The 25,448-nt window shown below is 36.5% G+C and overlaps 1 protein-coding gene across 1 annotated transcript in view; it reads left to right on the top strand.

Moving 5' to 3' along the window:
- The window catches only part of LOC149789615 (carnosine synthase 1-like), a 68,819-nt gene that overhangs the window by 5,380 nt on the left and 37,991 nt on the right, over positions 1 to 25,448 (top strand). The window contains exon 2 of the mRNA XM_089971640.1: positions 14,954 to 15,042. The gene's annotated coding sequence lies outside the window, so the exon portion shown is untranslated. The remainder of the gene's footprint in view (positions 1 to 14,953; positions 15,043 to 25,448) is intronic.

Genomic DNA, 25,448 nt, shown 5'->3' with positions numbered 1-25,448 from the left:
CTTCTTATAAGATGGCTCCTACTGTCTTCCATAGATTTCATCAAGAATGTGCTTGTTTCATGCGGTGTTCAGATCACTGTGCGCAGACATGTTCAGTACAGTAAGCGCTATTTACAGGAGAGAACATAACATCTCATAAAAACTTCATATCATCAAACATATTCACGGGGGGAGGATAACATTAGAGCCAAATGTAGCTTTCTCGTGGGTTGCTCATAAGAGTTAGTATTTGTATTCTATACTGTGCATTACATCATTTTTTTGCTCTTATCGGTTTATATAACCAGTATAGCTTATGGTGTGGCCTATTATCTTTCGTTTGACCCAAGTCTGATTAAGGTGTGTGTGTGTGTGTGTGTGTGTGTGTGTGATTTGGATCGTAAACGTAGCTATAACAATTGTTGAGTCATATCGGTACGATATCTACGGTGTGGCAGTTTATAGTGATGCCTAGCACTGGGGAATGATGCCGCAGACATGTAGCATGATGTCCCACCCAGTCACATCATCCTGACATCAAGCAGACCAGTCCTAAGACTAATCTCTTAAGACTGAGCGTCTAGCAAGGCAGCTGTTAGTGCCATTTTTGTACATAAGTCTTTGGTATGACTCGGCCGGGGTGTGAACCCGCGACCTCCCGCATCCGAAGGACGCTTACGTTAGTTGCTTATAGATTTACAGATTTACGTACATCCCCTGAAAGCAGTCCTTAAATGATCGTTATACGAAAATAATATTATTAAAAGCTATATTAGGCTCAGGATTAGATAGTTTAGACCTGTATATGTTTTATCCATGGCAAACACGGGGGGGGGGACTAAGACGCGCCCCAGCCCCCACCTCCTTTAGTCCGGTCCGTGTCAGACCGTCCGTTACCCAAGTTATCATCGCTGCTCCTTCTAAACTGCTTGGAGAATTGTGAGCAAACTTTAAATACACACACCCTTTCATCACATGTTTTGGTTGATCCTAACTGGGACACCCAATATGACAGACACAGTGGCCATCTTGAAAATATTGTTATCGCTCCTTCTCCTGAATTGATGATCACATCAGCAGGTTTTTTTCGCTAAAAGTCTTCTAATGTCCAATATGGGTACTAATCGCTGTCCGTCATAGCTACCAAAGCAGCCATATTGAAAATGATGTTGTCGCTACTCTCCTGAATGGAAGGTCATATTGACATGGAGTTTTCACCACATGACTTCTTTTATTGTCAAGTTAGTTCTTAATTAAAATAGTGCCAATCTGATATCCAATGTTGCCGTCTTTGCTACCGTCTTGAAATCGTGTCATCGTTACTCCTGAATAAACGGACATATCAACATGCGGTTTTAACTGAAAAGACTTTTTATAACGTCTCGTTGGACCTATTAAATATTGTGACGGTCTGAAGACCAACCTGGCGGTTATGGCCTCCATTTTGAAGTCATTGTTATCGCTTTGTCTGAACGAAAAATAACATTGTCATGAGGTTTTAACTCAAATACTTCTTATGACGTCATTTTGGTCCTGTTGGTACAGCTTGCAGATCAAATGGAAAGGAGAAAAGACGTATGATGAGAGTCATGAGGCCATTAGAAGTACAGAATGTTGGACAAACAACAGGCTTTTGGTCTCCAAGCTCAATGCCCGCATGCAGCCTAGCAGATGACCACAAAGCAAATCAATGCCCTAAAAGTTCACTGTCTCGAAATTAAAACAGGAAAATGTAAAACGGGCGTTTGTTAAGGAACTGTGCAGTCAGAACCACGAATTAAAATACCAACAGAAAAATTTACGATATACAATGAAGAAGCAAACCCAACACACACACACACACACATGCACGCACGCACGCATTTTCTTATTGCGTTTCATTGCTAGAATTCAACAAAGATGTTCGATAAATCGACGTCATTTCCTTAATCTGGTAGTAAAATAATAAAATAATAGCTTTTACTTGTCACTGTTTTATTTTAACCCCTTAAAAAAAATGATACAGCATTTTATGTTATTTAAATACACACGTATCTATAAGGTATCCGGTATCTGAAGTCCACTCACTGCCAAAAATCAATATGTTCGTGAAGAAAGACGAGATGATGCATAAAGTATTAAAATACAAATTTTATTGAAAATGAAAGAAAGAATAATAAATGTTGTTTATATATTCAAAATTAGATTTAATAATTATTCAAGTTCTTTATTCAAGAGAAACCTTGTCAAAATAAATTCACGTGCAAGAACGTATAATTTATTTATGCACGTATCCGCCATCCCAATGAACAACATGACTTTAAAATACTAGAACTATTATTTTGATCACAACACTGATGCAAGCACAGTTACTAATCAAACACTTCTTATATATACTAATTACAGCACAACACTAAAGCTCACATTTCGCAGATCTTCGAACAAAAACATTGAATCGACATCGTGTCAGTCAGGTCTACTGGGATACACAATCGTTATTTCAAGTAAACAATCACCATTTGTTGAACTAATCAATTCCAGCATCCTCGAAACCAGTTTGGTCCAAACTTTAACACCTTTTTACGCCGCAATTACCACTCGGCACGAATCGGCTTGAATGATTATAAACTTCAAAGGTCCACTGATACAGTAAACAGATCTTCTGACGTCTTCCTTTACCCTGGTGGTCTTTGTGACCTATGCAGGATACCAATTGTGAAAATGTGATTTAATTCTTCATTGTCGTCCTTATTTTTGTAAAATCTAGTGGTTAAAGACTGAGTTTTATATTGAAACGGGTTGAAACAAAAGTGTGATCCAATTTTAGCGGCACAGGTCATACACAAGAAGAGCTTAGGGGATGGTCAAGTCATCCGTTCGACCGTTAACTTGAGGTTTTTTATTTTTATTTTCCTCGCTTCTTCTCCTTAACTACATGGAAAATTGCCTTGAAACTTCACACACGCATTCATCCCATGGTCTAGTTGGTCCTAAATGAAAAATTAGTTCTGCTCAGACTCTAATATGGCCGCCACAGCGAACAACTTGAAAATCTTGTTATCGCTATATTTCCTGAATGGGTGGCATATCAACAAGAGGTTTTCGCTAAAAGACTTCTTATGATGTTTAGTTAGATCTAAATAAAAATGATGCACATCTTGCATCCAATATGGCCACCACTACAGCCATCTTGAAACATTTTTATCGCCATTTCTCTAGAATGGATCGTTATATCAACATGGGGTTTCATTAAAATACTTATTATGGTGTCTAAATGGTCCATTGTAAAAATAATTCCGATCACATCCAATATGGTCGCCACATCAGTAATCTTGAAAACCTAGTTATAGCTACTTCTCCTGAATGAACGATTGTACTAACGTGTGGTTTTCACGAAAAGACTTCTGTTTTAAGCTGGTCCTAAATAAAAATGGCGCCTATATGAAATCCAATGTGGCCATCGTGGCAGCCATCTTAAAAATCTTGTTATCACAGTTCTTCAGAATCGGAAAGTTATAATGACGTTGGTTTTCATCATAAGGCTTCTAATGATGTCCCGTTTTTTCTTTAAATGAAACTGGTACCGATCTGACGTCTAACATGATCCCCCCCCCCCAGTAGCCATCTTAAAATTTCATATTAATAATACCCCTCCTGAACATAAAGTCGCATCTTGAAAATTGTGTTAACTCTATAGCTATTACTCTTCAAATGAATGACTATTACCAACATGAATATTCCAACAATAGATTTATTATGATGCCTAGTTGGATTTTTTTTAAATGTGCAAGTCGTACATTCAGTATGACTGCCACTAAGACAGTCTTAAAACTTTTGTTCTCAATACCCTCCCCGAACGGATGAGCATTATTACATGGAGTTCTTATAAAACGACTTCTAACGATGTCTACTTTGTAGTAAATGACATCAAATATGTGTACCACAGCAGCTAATTTGAAAATCTTGTTATCGCTGAAAAATAGCATAATTTCAACACTTGCCAGCTCGAAGGAAGAAATGGTTATGTCTTGAACTAATTGAAATTCTTTGCTCGCAATAGAGTGCCAGTTCCATCTAAGGGTTCTTGTTTCATTTTGTTAGCATAAAATGTTGACGTTGCTTTCATGATTGCATTGAACAAGTGGCAGCTGTTATGTGCTTGGTCTGTATGTGCAATAGTGATATAGAACCCATCGTGATTTGCACTGAATTTTACAACTATCATGCAACTTCATGGATAGTTTTGTAAGGACGAGATCATGCTCAAATACTTTACTAACCGATTAGCTTAGTGTGGTTGACTGTGTCGGCTTCCTTTCATGTTGAGTGCACGTGGTTGATATAGACAGGTATTTGATTTGTACCATACATGTGGTAACATTGTTTTAAACATTGAAGCGATAGTTCTTTTGTATTCTTTATATCAAATATTAGTAGAAGTTAGTCTACGAAATTAAAATATCTACATATATGAAACTTAGACAGGTAATGCCGCAATGTTTTTTTTTTCTTTAAAAAATTCCACAAAATTTGAGACACACGAAAATAAATGATGACGCAGAAATATATTAGTATTGTAAAAATACTATAGTTATGTATATCTATATTATGTGCATTATGTTCATAATAATAGTGATTGCAAGGGTCATTTAGTTAATAATAATAATGCTAAGATCTTATTATTTGTATGATATATATTTTGTACAGTAAGATGAGTCATGAATAATGCATATATTGATTTATTCATAAGTTCCAAGGTCGAGTCGAACTAAGTGCAAGTATGTATCACATGATCCGACAAGGACATGAGTTCTGGTAAAGGCTAGCCTGGCCTAATTTGTGATTAGCCAGAATTAAACAGACGAGTTGTTTACTGTAAAGTGATTTCGAAATAAGATCAAGGATTCGTTGAAAGCCTGATGTTGCCATTTTCACTATTGCGCATTTTCTTTCTTTAAAAGTGAATTATTACGCAGAATGAGACATTCTTAGTAGTACTGTTGGTCTTGGAAGAGGTATATGAGATGACTAATTCGTTTACTTAATTTACTATAATCATTCGTTGGAATTGCAGTATTCTAAGATTCGTTTAAAAACTATTTGAATATATAATAACTGTCTCTACGGGATAACTGTGAATTCATTCTAAGACATTTGGATTAATAGCTGTATTGGAATTACCGTGAATTCATTTAAAGACAATTTGGGATTATATCAGTGATTTTTATTTTTGGTACTGTTGACACATCAGTACAAAAGTGAAGTCATTCGAAATACCTTTGGAACTTATTCATATTACTCGGAACATTTGGAAATTATTCAACTTTTAGTATTATAGAAGCTAATTCCCGATACTATACGATATTTTCAGTTCTTTCACTTTGTGCTTTGGGGGGAGGGTAATATTTTAAATTTAACAAACCTTGGTTTAGCTTTTTATCTTATTATGTAGTTTAAGATCATAAAGTCGAAACACTATGCAATGGCTTGTAGACTGGAAACGGGGGGAGGTTAAAAGAACGTTACTAATCAAAGAATCTGGCAATAAACATGTTGTTTAAAGGTGGAATGGTGTAGTTTAAATACATTTTATTAGTACTACCATGCTTGTAATGTTATATTATGAGAACTAAAATTCTCATCAATGTATGCTATTTATAGCGATTCCACTTTCTAAAATCATGGAAAAATACGTTAAAAATAAACTTAACATAAAAGTTCTCCTAAACAATGATGTGAAAATAGATATATTCAACGGAACGAGTAGTTCCCATGTCAATGACAGCCACATGTATTTTCGTTTGCACATTTACTCATTTTTTTAACAATATTGGCCTTGTTGAGACTCGAACCCACAATGACATAGGTTAGATGGAGTGATCTGTAAAGGCGACCACTCGGCCACCCCTTGGGGAGGGCGCTAACCTAGTCTGTGATTTTGTTTTGATCTAGGATTTTTTTCTTCACTTCAAGATAATTTATTTATTCTAACTAAAACAATGGATAATGTAAACAAAATTCAGTTAATCAGCGCTAGAATAGTTTAAGCTATTTGAGAGCCCCACCCAATTACACATACAAGAAAATTAATTGTTGGCCTCTGTTCTATGTGTCATTTATATATTCCTTTTCAACAACCTAACAATTTGTGTTATGTTTCGCCATGTCTAAACGTGTACTTCTCGCCTCAGGTCATCATCGTCTTGCAGACTGCGCAGATTTATTGATGCACTTCACCCCGTTGTGTTATCGCATATCTATCTTAGGTGCAAATTTTAAAAGGGTTTTCAACCTGCTGTTTTCGATCTCAGAATAGAATTTTGATTTTTTTTCTTAATTTTTTTCTAAATTTGCATTTTAAAATTTCATATACTATTACTTTTGTGTATGGTATCTGTGTATTCATCAAGTCGGTTGTTCTTGCTACATTTTCTTTAAATAAATATGCTGTCCTTATTAATGGCATTATTTTTTTTATTGTCTTGGGGAGGGGATGAGTATCAATCGAATCTGAATTTCACTGATCCGGGTCGTATTCTTTACAGTTACATTGACAGATATTCCAATTACATTGACAGTGAATATTCCGATTGCGTTGACAGTGATATTCCCATTACATTAACAATGATATTCCGATTACATTGACAGTGATATTCCCATTACGTTAACAGTGATAGTCCGATTACATTGACTGTGATATTCCCATTACATTAACAATGATAGTCCGATTACATTGACAGTGATATTCCCATTACATTAACAATGATATTCCGATTACATTGACAGTGATATTCCTATTACATTAACAATGATATTCTTACTACATTGACAGAGATATTCCGATTATACTTAGTCTAAGCAAGTTTGACAGTATATTTACTCTCGTATCACCTCTTTCGATTGGGATTTAGTAACGCTTGCGAGATTGACACTGTCAAACTTTTATTAGCAACTATTTTTATATATAAATTAATTGTACCAACATTCCCGTACTTCGTTTGTATTAGGAATAAACTGTTATTATATACTTTTACTCCCATTATGGTAAAAGATTCGTGTTTCCTGATTAATTCGAAATTCCCCTCATGGCCTCTCTTGCCGTTGCTCATACTTCTCATCCAAACTTTTTGTTTTATCTTTATTTACACAAAATCTTAAGTGTTTTGCTGTTTACATGAAGTCTATATTGTTATAAGTATCTCTACGTCTTGGGATTATACAGTATCTTATGGGAAAAAGGAAGTGATGTCTGCGTATTGCGATAAACAATCTGTACTGTCTTTTGGGCTAAGCAGATTCAGTCCTACATGATATTTCGGAATTCATGCAAAGTTAGAACACAACATTGCGCCAAAATTCATCTGATAGCGCGCAAATAACGTATCATATTTTAAACCCCTGGCTTTCTTCTAATTCCTTCATTAAGATGGGGTGGGGGCACAACATTCAATTCTCGGTTAGACCTACTCTAATGCCACTTAGTGCTAAAAAAAGTGTCCTGGACAAAAGTAGCTTATAATAAAAAGGAGATTAACAGTTTAATTATACGCATACATTTTCTATTAATATGCAATGTATTTATACATGCAAGGGGTCTCATACAAAACTGATCAAACACCTGCATGAGCGTCGCTTTATTGTTCAGGTTTTCCCCACTTTCAGGGCCGATAAAACAATCGTTGTCAACTGAAAAGTTCTTATAAGGCGCAAATACTACAGTAATTTTTATCTAATCACCTAATGACCAGTGGGCTCCGGATGGCTGAATGGACTAAAGCGTTCGCCGTTACAGATCACCGCTATCTCTCCACTGCCCGCTCGGGTCGTGGTTCCTACCTGGGTGTTTTAAGGGTTCTTTCTCTACCTGTTATATTAGTAGCCATGTATAACCTAACTTGCGATGACGCATGGCGTTCAACTAAAAAAAAAAAAACAACAACAAAGAACTTAATACATCACGAAACTCTAATAATTTTACACTTGCGTGATTTTTCTTGTTTCACATCTGTATGATTCACCAGTAAGTCTTTCTAAGCCGAATATTAGTAATTCACGTGTGTGTGTGTGTGTATGTGTGTGTGTGTGTGTGTGTGATTTGGATTTTTAACGTAGCGTTAACAATTTTTCATTCATCATTTTGCTACGATGTTTGCCGTGTGGCAGTTTATGGTAATGTCTAGCACTGGGTTATCATGCGCAAACATGCAGCATGATGTCCTACCCAGACACATTATCCTGACACCAGTCCAACCAGTCCTAACACTAACCTCCTACTGATAGTACCAGTTTTATAAGTCTTTGGTATGACTCGACCGGGGAGCGAACCAGCGTCCTCCCGCATCCGAAGCGGATGCTCTAACCACTAGGCAACCGGAGCGGTCGAGACGCAAATAGATGATCTCAAATTGGTAATGATTTGATATGGGATTTATGAAATGAGTTGAACAATGCCATGCGCCTTGGCGAGACCGGCATATATCAGCATTCTTTTAGAAACAGAGATCGGTTTATTTTCTCGTACAAATTAACAGTTTCATAATGGAAGATTCCATATTCTGATATTGCCCGTTTCATAATGGCAGATTCCATATACTGACTTGAAAACATAATATAAATCAGCATGTTCGTTCTAACTGGCAAAAATATGTGGAATGAAAAACTCAACACAAGTTTAAGAACATCAAACCCACTATTAAAGAATGGCATATCTCATATAGAACACATTGGTGATATTCGGTGATAATGTAGCGATGACGTATCAGACACATATTCTTATATGATTCATGCCAATGGCTGCAGTAAAAAGTGTGGCTTATTTGTCCAGTAACCGGTTGGAGATGATGCCATTGGATGCCAGCACCAAATTTACATAATTCCGAACCGTCTGTACACAGGGACCTAATGCTGCGATCAGATGCTCGAATTTTATCGAATCTATGCTGAGAAAAAAGTGGATTTTTGTTGGCAACATTTTTTGTAAGCACAGTGGTGATTTGGGCTAACAGAAGTTTAAAATATTTGCAACACTAATTTTTGAAGTTGCTTGGTAAGCCCGAATTGGTATTGCAAAAGGTGGAGTAACGTTTGGTTTCTGAGCTTAACAGGGTTTGGTATTTTGGTATAAATACCACATTGTTTCGTGGATTTTGCAGCATACTGAAGAGCCAGAATCGTTCGTCTGAGACATGGCACGGTGTACAATAGAAATGTGCCGATTCAATATGTTCTAGTGAGGACATTGTGTTATCGTTACACAGAATAACACATAGCGCTATAGAAATAAAAAAGAATTTCCATTAGTTATTTCCGGTGTTGAGACCACTTGTTAGGCCACGTGACAACTCCCATCAACATGTACACCCGAACCATCACGAATTAAGCATGCTGCATACGGTCATGATAAAGTGATGGTCCTCTGACTTCAGCATATTGGCGTTCTGAAATAAAAGTTATAAATGCATCCACCGTCTAAATCCCAGACTGTGTATATGACCAAGCATGCGCAGCTAAGGTTTACAATCGAAGCACTCATGTTTAGCTCTTACCAAATTGTTTATTACCGAAGATTTGCCCCCCCACCCCCCACCCCAGCCGTGTTTACCGCGAACCTTATTAATTACATGGCTTTCTGACATTTGCCTCTGACATATGTTTAGTATGCAAAAGGAAATCTAGTTTACGGTCGACATAAGAAACGGAAAAAAAATGATTTATTCCTCCTCTACAAGAGGAATGAGACGACTGTCAAGGTAGAGCCTAAGGTCATCATCACGAATACGATGTAATTGGCAGAAGTGGATACAACCAGTTGTATATTTCAAAAGTATAAACATATCAAAGCAAATTCAAATGACAGCTTGTTTTTTTTTTTATTATAGGGGGCGCTCACCAGTTATTAAGTACTTTTGAGAGAGTGACGAATGTAAGGTGAAGTTGTTTGCATTTAAAACATGCACAGTGGACAGAATGTTGGCATTCCTCTATGCTACTGTAATGTAATGTGGCTGACATTTCTTTGGATAATGTACTTTTGGAAATTGTACATCATCTAAACACACTGCTAAATTAAATGACCGCTCTCTTGTGCTAAAAAAAAAAAAAAAAAAAAAATCCGCCTGAATTAGTCCGAAGTACACAATCCGTAGCAGCTATTAAAATAGGGAAAATGAATTTTGCCAGGCTAGACAATACCAGTTTCTGAAAGTGCAATGAATGAATTACCAAATATATAAAATGTAAAAGAAAAAGTTGTCGGCTCTTTTTTTATTCAATTTACCTCTGAAGTTCAGGAAGGGAAAATGACCAAGTGGAGCTAGCACATTTTGTAAGGTGCACATCTCGAATAAGACCAAGCTGCATACTCTATAACCCATATTACACCCATCAATCATGCACCAACATAAAGGGAATTAAAGTTTCTTTGGACTATACCTAAGATACAGAAGGTCTTTTTTAAGTAGCCAGTATAACCAGTGAGGAAAGCCGGGGAAATTCTTTTTCCTAAAAATTATATGCAAAATACGAAACTATAGAGTGCCACCACAACTCTGCTGGATGCCATTTCTATTGGCTGAAGGGCGATGACAACCGAACAATCCCGAAGTCGGTTAAGTTATGGTATATTTTCTTTAACGAAACGAATATTCTGAGAATATTTGACCAATGTGATTAGCCACATTCGTTTCCTTAAAGAGATAGAAACCTGTAAGAGTTTGAAAAGCTCAGAATCTTAATTGTGCTTGGATATACTATGATCAGGAAAATTATAGTCAGTATACTAGGACTCGGAAAAAAAGTCTTTAATCCGTGCGGCTGTGTCAGTACGAGGTGCTTTCCATCGAGATGTTCTTAAAAATATGGCGCTTGTTAATAGTGAAGCGTCGACCCCCTCTGATCTTACATATCTGGGTCGACGTCTTACATTGTAGTACTAATGATTCTGCGGTTAAACCCTAAAATACATACATACATACATACTCTCTCTCTCTCTCTCTCACACACACACACACACACACACACTGTTTGGATCGCAGCTGTTGTGCTAGCCCTGGCGTCTAAACAAAGAAACAGTAAAATTCTAAAGTAACGATATAATTATCAGGAAATAATATCCGGGTAACTTGGGTTGTTTTCCAAAACACAAATTTCAGGAAAGGACTACTGAACAGCGGAATCTAGTGAACAAAACAAAGTGTCGGTAGTGGTACGGTGTACACAAGAAATGTACCGAATCAGTATTCTCTAGTGGGGACATTGTGTTATCGTTACACAGAATAGCACCAAGCGCTCCAAAAAAAAAAAAAAAAAGATTTGAAAAAATAAATACAGTAAAACCCTTTAGGTATTTTCAGTGTTTGAATCACTTGTTAGGTCAGCTGACAACCCCCTTCCCTAGCAACATTAACAAGTACACAGGAACCATCACGGATTAAACATAACGCACATGATCATGACTGACAGAAAATTTACTCACAAGCGTGTGATCCTCTTTTACTTACAGAGTTACAAGTGAACTTCAACAACCTGGAAAAACCTGAAATTTCATTTTCAGTTTTAAAATATAAAAAAAGCCTAACAAATCTGAAGGAAACGTGAATTTAGAAAAAGAAACTACAATTTTTAAAAAGGAAGATGAACGGATCTTCCTCGATCCCACGGAAAAAAAAAAGAACGTGTGCATAGTGTTTCGTTAGATTAGCCAAGCGCTCCATAAAGCGCGCTAAGTATGCAAATTATCAATATTCTGTCATTTTAATCTATCATTCATTTACCATGTATCAAAATTTTGACATGTATCAAAATTTTAATAAATATTATGCTCAAATTTTTTAACATTTAATTTCACTTTTAACCGTGTATTTAGTTTACCTCAGTCGTTTCCACCGAAACTCTCTACAAAAAGTTGTCTTCCATAAATAATAGCAAAGTTGTTCATGAAATTTGAAGTTTTGACAAAAAGCTATGGCTTGTAACATAAACACCTAATTTTTCTTTTATCAGGCTGCTTAACGTCCCAGTTGGTAGGTGATCGCTATTATTTCTTTCAGTTTCAAATTTCTTTTGTATGGCCGTGAAAGTCATCATCCAGCAAGCCTGAATTAGCATTTTCTGTAGTACTGAATTTTATAATTGTAAAATAAGTTGTCAAGTGATGTGATATATATATATATATATATATATATATATATATATATATATATATATATATATATATATATGAGGAACTAGGAACCAGTACGAGGTAATTGAAACATTTAATTGTATTACAATTGACATAAGTCATTATTATGATTTAATTAACATTACTACTGAACATACAATTGTTTCTATTCTCCGTTTCTTCTATCTTTCCCTTTGTCTTTGGTTGTGTGGCTATATTTTGCGATCATTCATAGGCCCAGACATTATCTCATAACAGAGGCGAAATACGCTACGCTCGAATTTTTTGAAGTTTTTTGTTTTGTTTTTCTTTTAATTCGGATTTTTGCTATTATCTTTCTAAGAGAGAGAGAGAGAGAGAATGTGGTGATGTGGTCGGTTGAATAGGGTGGGGGACTACCATGGATGATGAAGGCATATTTCTTTATTGGTATGATTAGTCTGCTGCCTTACCAACTATCACAGTGAGAGAGAATGGCTTGGGGAGGGTGTAGAGCGGCACTCTGGCATTTTAATATTAAATAATCTGCTTTCAGACCCTTATTAATAGGTTTTCTAAAATAGGAAGAAAGACATAAAAACAAACAAATCATTAAATAGATTACGGTATGTGTCTTTCTCCCAAGCATAAAATGCACATAGTTTTCACTGGCTATCGCAACTTTGTATCATTGGTATTTCAGACACTGCATTAAAATCCCATTGAACGTGTACTCCCAACCCTTACGAAGTCCCATGTTCATGTAGGTTGCTTGGTGCAGGTTCAGTTCTGTCTATCTGTCTGTCTGTCTGCCCCTCTCTCGCTGGATGTGTTTGTGTATGTATGTTTTTATTTAATGCTTGTATATGCGATGGATTTGTTTTGATTTATGTATCAAAACGTGCCACCATCAATTTCTGTAACAAATTTATATGTATATTTGCTGATGACCAATCGGCTAAATCCAAATAAAAATCTTATCATGTCACATCTGGACAACCCACTGCTGGACAAGTTACGCTCACCATGATATTCACACACTGCCATGAATGAAGTTATGGGCAAAGAAGCAACATTTTAATTATTTATTGACTTTTATGACGACACGAATGATTCGTTACGTTGATTTCCTGCTCTCTTTACATGTGTTATAGTAACACACATGTATAGGTATTTTAGTAACACACCTATATCGGTATTTTAGTAACATACCTTTTTAACGCACCCATATGATACTTGGAAATATCGTAAGCGAGATGTTTACCAACAAGCTGATTTTGTATACAAACAATCTAGTAGTATTTGTACACGTGCACTATACGTGTATCAAAGTCAATATCAAGGTCACTATTTATAAACCTCGAGCTATTACTCTATCAATGTTAAGCGCGGGAGTACTGCGGTCAACGTATGGTGCGCCAAAAGGGTGAAAACCACTGGTACCGTAACAACGGTAAACTAATATCAATGCAACGATATATTTACTCTTGAAAGGGTGTAGTTTACACACACACACACACACACACATAAATATATATATATATATATATATATATATATATATATATATATATATATATATATATATATATACTGGTGGCGTTAAAACGATACCTACTGATATACCATTATGCTATATTAGCCTAAGTACAAATATTTGGACCCGCGCCTCCTTCATCAAAGGGTAATGAAATTTTTAAATATCAAGTTTCTGCAAACTGTCAACATGTTTCCAAGATACTTCATACCTGTCCTTATATCAAACCTTTTTATTTAATACCAAAATTAACGATTTTAACTTCAGAAATACATGAAAGTAAACGTTGACCTTCAGCCTAATCTTGCTCTCGAAATGGCCGACATAGTGGTTAATGTATTACTATTGGTTTCCGTTTTCAGCCTCTCCCGGTCAGCTTATGAGATGGCATGCTTTCCGTCGTCGGTCCGTCATTTAACACAAGATTGATATCGCTATTCCACCTAAACTACTCGAAGGATTATCATGACATTTTCCACACACACACACACACACACACGTCTAGTTGCTCCTGAGTTTTAAAGTGTGTAGCACATACATCAATATAGCTGTCACAGTGGCCATCTTGAACATTTTGTTATCGCTACTCTCCCTAAATGGATGCTCAAGTTGATTTTAAATGAAAATGATGCCGATCTGACCACTAATATTGCCACCATGGCGGTCAGATGTAAAATCTTGTTATCTCTTCTCCTCCTGAATGGATGGTCGTATCGACATGGGATTCACCAAGTCTTCTAATGACGTCTAGTTTGTCCAAATGAAAATGGTGCTTTATCTTACACCCAGTAGTGTTGCCACTTAAGTTAGTTTGAATATCTTATCGCTTGATAATATCTTATCGCTTGATAATATCAGAGATAGTTTCAACACTCAGCAGTTTAAACGAAGAAACGTGTTTATATTGGATTCCAGGAAATTCTTCTCGGCCATAAGGGCGACAGTTAGTTCGAGGGACTTTTGTTTTCAGTTAGCAATATAAGGCTATTGCAGCTTTCTCTGGAAAAATAAACAGTAGGAAATATTACGAATATCCCAATACGGTATAGGAAACCTTTTTCGGAAAACGAATTGCCCAGACGATCTTGTGTTACATGTCATGACGGACAGTATGGCTAGTATAAACATACCAGATAATTTCCCTTCCTTATGATTAATTAGGTCGCAATGCGCCAAACTTCCTGGATTATTTCCCTTCCTTAGGAGTAATTAGGTCGCAATGCGCCAAACTTCCTGGATATTATCACTCTTCTTAGGCAGCAGATTTCACTCATTTCTTCTTTTTCACTTTTACAATAGTTTTATTTGCTCCATTGCAGGTACATGACCACATCGAAAGGTTTAATTTGACGAGACTACGATATCGGGACAATATTAACTTCACGTTGCAACGTTATTCAAATAAAAGGTATGGCAATATTGTTCCTTGCTACTGTGATTTATTGTCTGATTTGAACTGTTATTTTTTTGGGTTTGTTTTACCTTTTAAAAACAATAGTTGTTGTTGCAACTGCATTTTTTATAACTGAAATCTTAAGATTACCTTTTCATAACATAGAATGATTGTGTTTCAATCATAAACAAATGATATTTCTATAACGAAGTTATTACGGTTGCAACAATAAAATATACCATTGCAACAACGAAAATAACGCAATTGAATATCGTTGCAATATTATATGGATAACATAACAACGCATATAAATACCGTTTAAATAATACCAGTTTAACAATGCCGTTGCAACGGTAAAAGTTGTCGCTTCAATAGCAAATTATGCAGATACTTTGATAAAATCTAGCATTGTGACCCGATGTAAAGACCGTTTCAACAGTACCTGTCGTTTTGACCCTTTTTGTACACCATACTCATTGCCCTTCATTGATGCAATAGGTCACTATGAGACAGTATACATTATCAGTAAACCCAACCGGATTTTACTGGTTTTAAGCAGACAGAGAATGAATGAACTAATTCTCCCTGGTAGAATTCAACCAATAAGAATAGCACACGAGCACAGTACCGTACAGTTCCAGCTTTTGGTTCGCATTGCTTTCTCTTTTTACAAGCCTGGTATCCTTTTCAGAAGAAAAAAAAAAAAAAAAAACAGAACTGTTTCTGGCAATGCCGTCACTTAGCTAAATCTTTGGAGACGAAGGAACCAGATTTGTTATTTACTGGGAAATTGGCTCATTAAACCTTTTAGATTACCAATGAGAAATGTACACAATTATTCGACCTTTTCTTGTTGGTGCGGAAGTAACATAGCGATCTAGGTTCACGACGATTAATGAAGGTTTCTTTCAAGACGTTTGCGAATTGTAACAAAATAGATGTTCAGGCCATTGAATTTTTCGAGATGGAGGAAGGGCTTTTTTGTTTTTTGTTTTTTAGTTTTTGAGAGGTTTGTTTGCGTTTGAACACACGTTTAATTCACTATTGGCTATGCCATGCCGAGGAAATCGGAATTAAATGTCTATCGACCGTTTCGGTGGCCTAGTGGTAAGAGTGTCCGCCTCGGATGCGGAAGGTCGCGGAATCGAACCCCGGCCGAGTCATACCAAAGATTTATAAAAATGGTACATGTACTAACAGCTGCCTCGCTAGGCGCTTAACATTAAGTGGTTAGTATTAGGACTTTTCGGCCTGGTGTCAGGATAATGTAACTGGGTGGGACACGATGGTACTTGTCTGCAGCAAGATGCCCCAGTGCTAGACATGAATATAAACTGCCACACTGCAGACATAGCTGCAATATGACTGAAAAATTGTTAAAGCTACGCTAAAAATCCAAATCGCACACACTTTCACAAGGACTCGGAGACAACTAACAACCGCGCCTTCCGATAAGTGTTGGGGAAACAGTTTATCAGGTTCCATATATCCTTATGAAATATTTTGTTCTGATTGTAGAAAAAGGCAAAATTATATATGCCATATTAGTTCAAACAACAATCTTTAAAGCTTGGTTAGAAAGAAAATTGTCTCACCCTTCTCCAAAAATACTGAATTGTCCGTCCCTTAGGAATGTGTCATCGTGTACAACTACTATAATACAAGTCACATTGCTCATGTACGCGCTTTAAGTAAATATTTGCAGCTACAAATGCCACTTGGAGAAGTTGACAACAAATACCTTTAAATGGCATTTATTCACTCTTTTTCGCGCCTTGTCCATCAAAATTACACTGAAGATTCGTGTATAAATTCCTAGAAAAATATGAGGCGCCGTAGGGGACAAAAGCTTGTCCAATGCGAAAGTTGCTGTTGAAGTTTCGATGTCATATGTCGAGCAATCCAATATCACGTGTTGGATCAAATTGCATGTCCTTAAAGTTCCATTCTCTGGATCGAAATTTTAGAGTTTATATGTTGAATTATACAGTGGTGATTTAAAGTTCTGTTTCCTATGTCGACGCTGTACAGTGCATATTTTGAATTACACAGCGGTGGTTGATATTTCAATATCATATGTCGAGAATCCCTAATTCACACGTTGTATGCAACTGTTTGTGGTAAAAGTTCCATTTCATGTAGCGAGTATTTAGATGTCATCTGTTGAATTTCACAGCAACGAGAAGCAGTCTACTTGTTTAAAACTAAGACGGTCCTTTCACGAGAGCGGCCTCAAGCAAAGAAATTCATAGTAATTTACGACCTGAGAATGGTAACTTTCAAACTGTAAATGCATGAAATATAATGGCGCCTCATAATTGAATACAGGAATGAAGTATCTTAATACTCGATATTATTTTGAATTGTTAAAGTGGGCATTGTGTAATGTTACTTTTAACATCAACACAGCATTTCAGCATATAAAAATAACAATTCTGGCAAGTACAATAAAATGTTGAATCACCGCTGTGTAATTCAACATACAATCTAAAAACTCAACATATGAAATGGAATTTTCAGCACAATCAATGTGATTCAACATGTTAAACTGAAACTCTTGACATATGACATTAAAATTTCAACAACCGCCGTGTAGTTATGAAGACACAATCTAAAAACTAGACATTGGACATCAATTTTTCAACCAGCGCTGTGTAATTCAACAGATTAAATCTAAATACTAAACATACGAAATAGAACTTTCAACAAAATTCAAACGACACAATCTAAAACCTCCACATAGAAACTTTCAGGACAAACTTTTTTGATACAACACGTGAAATTCGAAGTCTGGACATATGACATTAGCATTTCAACGGCAAGGGTCTATTTGGAGCAGCTTTTGTCCGCTACGGCACCTCATAGAAAAATGCTTAACGGCAAATTCAGTACTTAGTTTTAGGCACAATCGAGCTAGAGGGGTGATCTCGTTTAAACCGGTTTTGTCGCGCGCTATGATGTAAGAGGGAACGCGCCCGCCATCGGGAAAAGGTACTACAAACTTAGAGACGCAACAATGTCGCCATTTATAAACAAACCCGTGAAAACACCTGCCGGATGAAAAAAAAATCGGCACACAAGTCCAATAAATAGGAGGACGTTTTGTAGCTTCGTATGTAAAAAAAAATATGTATCTTCTGTATGGTATGTCATGTCTTTTTTCCTAAATTCGTACATAATACCTATTTTTTCCCATACAAATATGTGTTTTCATACAACTAAAAAACTAAAAACACCGCTGTCAGTTCAGATTTATTTTGGTTAAATTTTACATCATGCAAAATTATGGTTTTGAAGAAACTTCACATGCACAAGCTAAGAATAAAACTTGTATGTTCCCCCTCTATCCCATTCGTAGTTGAACATCCATTCAAGAGATAAATGATGTTGCGCGACTATTTGTTCACGCGATCGTACCTTGATTCCCCCTGCACTAGTAAATAGTTCATCCAATATGGACTTTCTTGACCCAGAGTAATGCCTAACTGCTATTGTGAAAAGTCTATAGCGATCGAAAAGTTTCGTCTGGAAATCTTGTTACGACAATTAATGTGTAGATCACAAAAAAATCATGATGGAAGAAACTTTGTTATAACTATATTACGATGAAATTTGAAAAATAAATATATTTTTTAAAATTTATATCAGTAAATGCGTTTACATGACCCGCGTGACTTCTACTATAATTACCGCTGCAGCCCCCAACCCCCTTCACTGCCCATTATTTGTGTATTTTAGACTAAAATGCATTTCACTTCAGTATTACATTATTGCAGCTGTATTCACGCTTGCATATATGCTTACAAATATGGTAGATACAATTTATCAATAATGAAACACTGACACGCTGAACAATAGGCCGATAAATCAGCCCTTCACCCGTGAAGATATTGATTTTCGGGTGTGGGGTTGATAACACCTATTCATTAAAAGCTGCGATTATCTACGTCCAAATTTCGCTGCACACATCGATGTATATTCTATCAACTTACCGCTATTTCTCGTGGCTGTGCAGCTACCGTCGGCTGAAGGGTTATTTTGGTGACATGTAGACTTTATATTTCCTGAGTAAATCATATGTTTGGTGACTTGTAAATCCATATGGAATAGCACAACCATCCGTCCTGTGGCCATTTTGAATTTCGCGCTTGATATGGCTGTTACCAATTACCGGCATGTGTCTAAAGTGTACGCGGGTTTGCTCCAGAATGATTTGCATGCAACAAAATTGCACATTTTAATGAACAGGTGACATCATACCCACAACATCGTCCATCAGTATCAACACAGATTTGTGGGCTTGATTTATCGGACTAGCTGAACAGTAACACAAGTTTCGTCGTCAAGTTAATGTCTGTCTAAAAATTTAATATTACATCATCACTTGTTTCCAAACAATCAGTAACTTTGGTTTACTCATTTGAGGCAATTATTGACTCGGTTTGTATACCTTTAGGTTTTTTGTGCCTTTTGATGGTAACAAAGTTCAGATAGACATATTTTCTTTAAAGGTCAAATATGGTGAAAATCTTAAAATGTAAAGTTATCAATGATCTTTGAAGAACATTCTTTGTGGATTATTAATAATTTTCTCCAGTAAAATATAATCCATCCAACGTTTCGAAATGTACATTTAAAATGAAATGAAGAATTGGACTGTCCAAAATTTACCTACCACAATATCTCCCTTTACTAAGTGTTGTGTATGTTTAATTTATATTGTACTTAAACTTTCGTCCATGAGTGTAACTTGTAAACATGTTGTTTATATAGCTAACTTTTGACCATATTCGAAAGTGGTAAACAAAATGTTTACAATGCATTTGAGTTCAATGTCAATATTTTTACAGTTAGACGGGTTTTCTATTCGAGTACTTTACATTCTATCACGTTGTAGGTCAAGTGAATATGTGTATAAATAAGGATTTGAGAAACAAATAATTCATTCCTGTTTTAGACCAGTCTATGGGAATCCATTTGTGATCAGATCAGACTTTGCAGTTGTGTTATTTAAAATATTCACTGGAAATTCTAAAGTGCTCATTGACTTTTGAATTAATACATTACTTTGGATAGACATGAACTCATTCAAAGCCATTGTGGATTGCATCATCGTGGTATAACAGGACATTCAAGAGTACCGGTACTGGATTTCATTCGGAACATTCGATACTTTTGGACCTGTGATTGATCACAATATTGTAATTATCTTTTGAATTTTCACTTTGCATTTTAGGTAAATAAATTGCTTGTTGAATTTATTTAAGTTCTCGGTTTCGCATTTTTTCTGTTACTTATTTTAAGAGCTCGACTCGTAATTCACTGTTGTGTGTCGCGTCATAATAGAACAAGCCGACCAGCCACTAATGTAGTAGTGCATTGACTGTATAGTACAAATGACTGATTTTGTCTAATATATGTTCAAGAATTATGAACAAACGCAGAATAATTAATGGTCATTGGTTTTCTTTTTCTAGAATTTCGTATAATTTGGTTTGGTTTTGTGGTGTTTAATTCAAATTTTCAGCACATGATATGGTATAATAACGGTAAGTAGATTTGATGGGGGAAGACCCCTAAAAGAGTCACCCACCCACGGGAAGCTTTCTCCCACGGGAACGCGTGCAGGCCGAGGTGAGATGGGGTGTGAGCTGTAAAGTGACTGATTATACTGCGGCAAAACAGAAACTATTGTTCAACAACTTTCCGATTAGGCCTTCCTGCACATTATGACACCCGCCCCCACCCTCCAGCACAATACTGGCAATCAGATAATTAGCTGCTAAAATAGAAGGATTTAGACATAATTTGGGCGGCGAGAGAGAGAGAGAGAGAGGACAACGACATTGAACATAATTTATAAGTCGTCCCCTTTCCTAAGGTACAGAAAGGTTGTACTGCAAACTCTTATCTTCGTTAAACGTTTGCGTTAATTTATGATGGAGAGCTTAACACACAGCAAGTATCCAGTATAACATGCCGAAATTAAATCGTGTTGGAAGATAATTGGTTTCATTTAAAGTGAACGAGGACTCGATAAATCTAGTTTTTGTAATATTTATAAAAGTTAAAAAGTACGCGGAGATCGCGTTTGATTTTGAATGCAGAATTAGTTGTGCATAGTTCACTGCAGTAAACGACAATCCCAATATTGATCTAAATAAAGTTTTTTTTTAAAATTAGAAATTCTGCAACACATTCGGGTAATTTTAGGGCTATCCCATTAACTACTCTTAAAATATAGAGGTGTTTGGTGACTGAAGGTTATGTTTTTTTTCAGTGCGGATTTAGCATGGCTCGTCTTATAAAAACAGTTGTTGAGAGAGTTACATTAATTTTTCATCGGGTAAAAACTTGGATCAGATGCAATTTTACGTTAATGTAATTATTTTCCTTTGTATGACATAGTCGCAAGCAACTGCTCAAAATCCTCTATGCTTCTGAGGCATACGAAGATGGCAGCACGAATGGAGTTGCATTGATGGTTGTTGTTATTGTACAATGTGTTGACCGTTTTATTCGCATTAATTGAGAATATTGATGTAGATAAATGTAACCATGGTTACCCAATATTACAAATATCTTAAACGTTTGATCGAGTACTATATACGGTGCACGTTACATCCATAAATTGTTCAGTAATAAAAATGTTAGAATATAAAAATTGAAAAAGTACATTGTATGAAACAATTTTCTTATACATGTAATTTTTCATCACTATTTATTTCTTGAGGTAATGTATATGGAACGTGAAAGAATGCTTAGGTACGACATAACAATATACCCCCCCCCCAAGAAATTATTTTTCGTAACAAAACGGATGAAACAAAAAACCAAAAAGACAGGGACTTACATATTACTTGATAAATTGTTATCTAAAAGAACAACGATTCCGCTTGATAAGATAAAATATATCGGACGAAATAAATGTGATAGGTAACGTCAAATAGCAAATGTAATATTAGGGATGTTCCAAAATTTATTTTCATGCAACTCAATCTGGTACAATGTTAAACAGAGAGAGAGGGAGAGAAAGAGAAAGAGAGAGTATTAGTAAAATAAAGAAGGGATATAAGCGCTTGTCAGCGTCTGTGCCTGGACCTGTTTGGGTTTAGGAGGATCACGTCTGAAGGTTCCTTGTGTTCAGATCGTACGTAGGAATTTTTTGCTTTCTTTCTATTATCTACGTACAAATTCCATACCAGTCGTTCCGCAAAGAAAAGGTAATTCTTATTTAATATTTTACCGGGAGTTCGAAATCTGTACCCCAGGTTTTAAGCTAATTCAGAAATCTTGCATGCAGATAATAAGTTCTGTATATGCATTATGATATTCAAGAACCATCAATTTTAGTTTTAAACATTTACCTAGCCAGCTAAACTGCATGCAGACATTACGTTCTATAATCTTGACGATTTAAATATTGTTGCAGACTTCATTTAATAATAATAATAATAATAGCAGTTCTGACAGGTAAATCATTGCGTATTTGTCAGAGCACAGTGGACAAGGTATTCCTTGTAAGTATGACTGTTTCTCAAAATTTAGCATAGGAGTTGTCAGTTATTATTCCTGTAGCCATTTTGTATTTCTCAGTGGTCTATGTAGAGCCTTTTCCATATGAACAGTTTTCCATAATAATATGAATAGATTTCAATATGAATAGATTTCAATATGAATAGATTTCAATCCAAGCTTGTAATCTGTAACTAAATAATAAATCAATAAAATCTGTACATAAAACGATAGTCAAATTCTGTCGAGATGCATAGTTATTTAAATTAAGTATTTTGTTCAAATGCGCACCCCCACTGTGACACGAAGTAAATTAGTTTTTCTATCTAAAATTGGTGCAATTGAGATTCGTGGTTCGAGACTGATAATAAATGATGTTTTTGTTTTTTGGGTTTAAAGGCCATTTCTTTTTTCGCGCACGGTGGGCTATACGTGGCGGCCAGTATAACTGATGGAGGAAGAACCCGGGAAAACCCCGGTAAGAACCACCGACCCACGGAAAGCTACCAGCAAGCCTTTATACATACTCACATTGGCCGAGCCCGAGACTAGAACCCCTTTGTAAGAAGTACAAATTAGTTACCTCTAAAACTAACTTGCAACCTTGACAGTCGTGTTCACGTTAATGTTATTCCCACTTTTATTGAAAACAAAATTTTGAAAATTAACTATGATCTGAAGGTCAATTTAATTTAATTTAACTTTTAATTAATTAATTAATTTTTCTTAGTTCTCATGGTGAATGTTCACCATATATGCATTTATATATATATATAATCATTTGTAAATGTATGTTATTTCTCAACTTCAATTAATGTACTTTCTACTTTTGCTGTGTTCTCTATAGTATCGATTGAACTATTCGTACGATACGGATGAAATAAAGATATCCAAAATCAATCTCTCTTTTAAGATTATAATTTTTTTAAAACTATGTAATGGATGTTATAAGTTCATTATCTCTCAACATCCGAACAAAAATAGAAAATTGAAGCCGCCCCTTCCCCCCCCCCCCGAAAAAAAATGGTCGATCCCTTACTCAAATCACGCTTGGGTTCATACTAGCAACGTGTTTAACCCAAATTCGCTTTGGCTGCTAATGTAGGCCTGTAGGTCAGGTTTGTCAGCGAACGATCCGGTTGACCTGCACTCCGACAGCTAGTTGACCTGCACACCGACAGCTAGTCTGCATATCTGTTTATTCAACGCCCGCACGTTCTGTGATTTTCTCTGCAGCTTGAGGTGTTATAATTATGTTTGAGTGCGCGCGCGAATATATGAGTAGTGTCTCAAAATATTTAAGTACTATAGTTTAGTTCTCAGCAACATGTGTGTGTGTGTGTGTGTGTGTGTGTAGTTCCTATACTTTGATAACTGGATCGTTCATCTAGATCAGAGGTGGGCAAAATACATCCCTTGGGCGGGATCCAGCCTGTGACCTGATTTTAGCCGTTAATTTACATCATATGTTGTGAGTTTAAAAGTAACTTATCCGGGACGCGCCCTGGAGGAAGTTGCCCAAGCCTAGTCTAGATACCGAGTTCCACAACTTATTTCTTCTGAGGATACTGGTTCTCTGTGTGCCTATCCTAAGTGTATGTACACGTATATCAGCTATTAAGAGGTGGGTATTAAGGTTTTCGAGAAGGATGTTTTTTTATATTGTTATGGTAAGACAATTTGCTTTTTTCCCCCAAAATGAAGAATATAATTAGGCTACTAATACTAATCATAACATGTGGACGTGCAAAATCAATTTGAGCACAAAAAAAGAGAAGGGGTTGGGGTAGAAAGTTTTGTGGTTTTCTGGGAAAGCGTCGTTGAGGTATACCGGTTTGCAAAAAGCTTGCTTTGTTTTAGGTTCGGACAAAGATTTATCTTGATCAAAACGTTTTTAAGGACGAAGATTACCACTACCACTGCCTATTTTCCCCATGACAACAGCCGTTTTGGGCCCCGAGTGGCTGAGTGGTCTAAAGCGATCACCGTTCCGGATCACTGCCATCTCACCTCTGTCTGCGTGGGTTCGAGTCCAAGGCTCGGCTAGCGTGGGTACGTGGGAAAGCCTGCCAGTAGCTTCTCGTGGGTCGGTGGTCCTTCTCTGGGTTTTCCAGGGTTCTTCCTCCACCAGTTATATTGGCCTCCATGTATAGCCTATCTTGTGCTGAAAAATGGCGTTAAACCCTAGAACAATAACAACAACAACAACAACAGCCGTTTTCAACAACCACTATAAGCGATGTGTAGCACAGGGACCATTTCCCCCATCCTCCGGCTAGCCCCATTTTTTTCACAGCCTAGAAGAGTCTATTTTCACCCAGGAATGTCGTATACCATTGGCACACATTTGGAAGGCCTGACTAGGAAAGCCGCCAACTATTTGCATCCATTACGAGGGCATTCTCCTACTCCACGGCCACTTAAACGTACCCCCCCCCCCCGACAACCGCCGATCTGGGCAACCAGTTAGAGATTTGTAGTGCAAAGCGTATGTCGACAACTTGTATAGTGTGCCAAACTTTCTACTACAGTACCAGCAAACTTGTACACATTCCAAAATCATGGACTTCCGCAGCACTAATATTTGTGCTGTCAATGCTCCTTTCCTGAAACTACATTGTTCCTTATGTCCTAAATGGAATAACAAGCGTTTCTAGGAGTAGTCCCTAAAATGTAGCGTTCTCTTCTTTTCTGAGGAGAAACTGCTTACGGTTCCTTTCTTCCCAGAAAATAAAAATGTTCGTTCGCTCGATCCAAGCCCCAAGGAGGGAAGGGGTATGTTTTGTTTTTCTTTGTTTCAGCAACGATGCACTGTCGTCTCGTCTGTCTGCAGATTAAAGACATGACCAATGATATGCTCGCGATTTTTGAGCAAATAAATCATATTCCTATCGATTTCATGCAGG

This window comes from Sinohyriopsis cumingii, chromosome 10, assembly GCF_028554795.1.
Source record: "Sinohyriopsis cumingii isolate HCF-2022 chromosome 10, ASM2855479v2, whole genome shotgun sequence".
Lineage (NCBI taxonomy): Eukaryota > Metazoa > Mollusca > Bivalvia > Unionida > Unionidae > Sinohyriopsis > Sinohyriopsis cumingii.
This window is presented reverse-complemented; position numbering and strand designations above follow the sequence as displayed.